This window comes from Octodon degus, unplaced genomic scaffold (genome assembly GCF_000260255.1).
Source record: "Octodon degus isolate 3935 unplaced genomic scaffold, OctDeg1.0 scaffold00078, whole genome shotgun sequence".
NCBI classification, from domain to species: Eukaryota; Metazoa; Chordata; class Mammalia; order Rodentia; family Octodontidae; genus Octodon; species Octodon degus.
The window spans coordinates 11,110,750-11,113,764 of NW_004524654.1; the positions used below are offsets into that span (position 1 = coordinate 11,110,750).

The 3,015-nt window shown below is 43.1% G+C and overlaps 1 pseudogene; it reads right to left on the bottom strand.

Moving 5' to 3' along the window:
- Nucleotides 1-525: 525 nt before the first annotated feature.
- Nucleotides 526-1,861, bottom strand: LOC101585344 (annotated as a pseudogene).
- Between the last annotated feature and the right edge of the window lie 1,154 nt (nt 1,862-3,015).

Below are 3,015 nucleotides of genomic sequence, written 5' to 3' on the forward strand. Positions count from 1 at the left end.
GGAATTTCTATCCAGTATGTTACCTGTCCCCTTCTTTTGCTATAACAATATGCTATGGGGAAAAATAAATTTCTGTGGTGCTGTCTTCTGGTAAAAGAGAAATAGCACTCAAAATAAAGCAAAAGGCCACAGAGGGCTCCCTGAGAATCCAGTAGAATGAAGACAGGCCTTCAACTGTTTCCAAATAAACTTTGCAACGGGATCCAGGTGGAATAGTGCCCCGCAGCAAGTAGTGTATGTGCTAGGAAGAGGGCCCAGCTTCTAGGAACTGTCACTATGACTTCCTAGACCACTTTCTTTTACTCATAGTAAGTGAGAAAATACACCATGACCTTGTGTCTCGCCACAATCCCCCTATACAGAGGGATCTGTTTCTAAGTTTGGAACTTCCATACAAGGCCAAGACACTTCACGAGCACTCTTCTCCTCTTTAACCATCTCTGCTGCTCTCTCCAGAGTGCTTCATCTTCCCATTCTCCTGGGGAAGGCTGGGTCACAAGAGAACCTGGGATCCCTCCAACAGGAAATAGGTACAGTTGAAAGGAGTTCTGCTCTGGCTTTAGTGTTCAGATGTTAGTCTCTCAGGATCAGCAGAGAACTGGGAAGCAACAATTTGGTAGAGTAGGAAAGAGCCCCCAAAAGTGTGTGCTCCGTGATGGTTAACAGATGAAACGGAATTCCATGGAGATTCTTTGTGTACAAGGAGAAACTGCTCAGTTTCATCTTCCAGAAGTTGGAGGTTACTTAGTACAAGAGACCTATGTTTTCTTTTTCAGCTCTTCAAATCTCCGGGAAAGATCATCAAAGTCAATGTCTTCAGACGCTGAAGTGCTGCCGCCAGCAGATGCAGTTGGCAGCGTGTCTGGCACAGATGGCAACTCTGGCAGTACAAAGTTGTAGTTTTCTGCAGGTCTGGGAGGGGCTTTTGCAGAGGCTTCGGGCTTGGGTCCAGGACCAACAATCTGTGCAGAAGAGACATTCTTATCAGCATTAATGTAATCAACAGATTCATATGATGGGGGAGTGGCTGGTATCTGAGGTGGATGAATATTTGGAAAAGCCTGGTAAGTCCCCACTGGCAATCCATTGAAATCTGATGGTCCCTTTGGCAATGGATATGAGAAAGGAGTATTTGGAGATGGCATGGGCATAGGCATGGGCATAGGCATTGGCACTGTTCCATCAGGCCCACCTACAGGTGCTGCAAACCCACCACCACCACTGCCGCCTCTACCAGGGCCACCTTTCTTCACATCATCTGTAAATCCAACATCAATGAGATCTGTTTCTACCCCAGGAGGAGCTTCTGCCATAACCACAGAGTCAGGCTCATATGTCACATTGTAATTCTTGGCAATTTCAATCAGGTATCTCTCCACGAGGATTTTGGGTGGGGCTTCCACACTGAGTTTATGCATTAGCCTGTCATTAACAGTTCCAATCTGGTTGGTCTTACATAACTTGCCATATTCTTTGCTATACTTGGCACAGAGTTGATCAGCAACTATTTTTAATTCGGCAACTTCTGACTGGAGTCGAGGAACAGCCCATATCAGTGTAGACACAGATTCAGCCAATCCAGAATCTAGCTCTTTCATAGACTGAATGAGGCCAAACCAAGCCAGCAGCAGGTCGCAGTACAGTTCCAGGATCTCCATGGCCTCCACAAGGTAGTCTTCGCGGATGATGTGCTCCACACGGATCCGTGCTCGTTCATCCTTCCCAGCAGCCAGATAATCAGCAATCTCCTTCCTTGCTTTCTGAGCCAGTTTCGTTTTTTTTTCTCCAGTAGTTTGAGACAGTTTATGACTAATCTCAAATTGACTCGTAAACGCTCAGCTTTAAATCCAGAACCCAGCATGCTGTGCTGTTCCTCCTGATCGAATTGAAGCGTGTGTTTCCACAGTTTTTGATGTGCAGATACAGTCCCCTCTTGGCAGCCCTGGGGCATCGATTCCTAAATCCCTTGTAGATACCAAACTCTGTAAATGTTCAAGTTCCTTGTATAATATTTCTGTATAACCTACACAATCTTCCCAGATTATTTACAGCTCTAACTCAATGTAAATGCCATGGAAGTAGCTGCTTACTAGACTGCTAGGAAGCGATGACAAGAACAAAAGTGTTGCAATCATTATAGGCCCAACTGCATGGTACACAACCCTCATAGCTAGTTGAATCATAAATACAAAGGATTGGTTTTACTGTTTTCTCCTGTAGGTTTTCTAAACATGAAACAGTATATTTCCCTAAGGTTAAGAGGAAAAATGATTCATTGACATAAAGAAACTTATTAATGCAGAGCTTTCATAGGCAATTCAAGGAGAACCAAATTCATTCAAGTATTTCTGGAGTACCAAAACATATTTTGCTTTAAACGTCACCTTATAGTAAAACAAAATAAGCCATGTAAACTGTTAAGGAAGCTTATAAGTAGGGAATAATTGAGTTCTGGTCAGTGGTATGTTGACCACCAGTGTTCTGCAATGAGAATAAATTAATTTAAAATTGAAACATAGTTTCCTTAAAAATAAATCAAAGTATTGTCCAATAATGCATCCAAAATCATTAGATTCTTGCACCTCTTGCCTTTTTTTTTTTTTTTTTTTTTGTGGAACCAGGGATTGAACTCAGGCCCTTGCGCTTGCCAGGGAAGTTCTTATTCCACTGAGCCATCTCCTCAGCCCCGCCTTACTTGGCTTCTGCTAAATATTTAGTCATTTTTGTTCCATTGTGTGGGAAGAGAAAGATACGTGGCAAATGTGCGATAAATGTGCTGCATCTTTACTAAGGTTAGGAGGAAGTCTTGCGCCTTAGAAAGCCAGTAAGAGAATACCTAAAGAGAGAAGAATATTAACATTTTACATTGAAAATGATACCATTTTACCTCCAAGGACAATATCTGGCTCTGAAAGGCCTTTTTCAGGCTTTACCAAGCCCAGGATCACAAGCCTATCAACATAACGAGGGCTGGGTGTTAAATCACTGCCCTGTGCTGAATTCTTATCCCAGCAG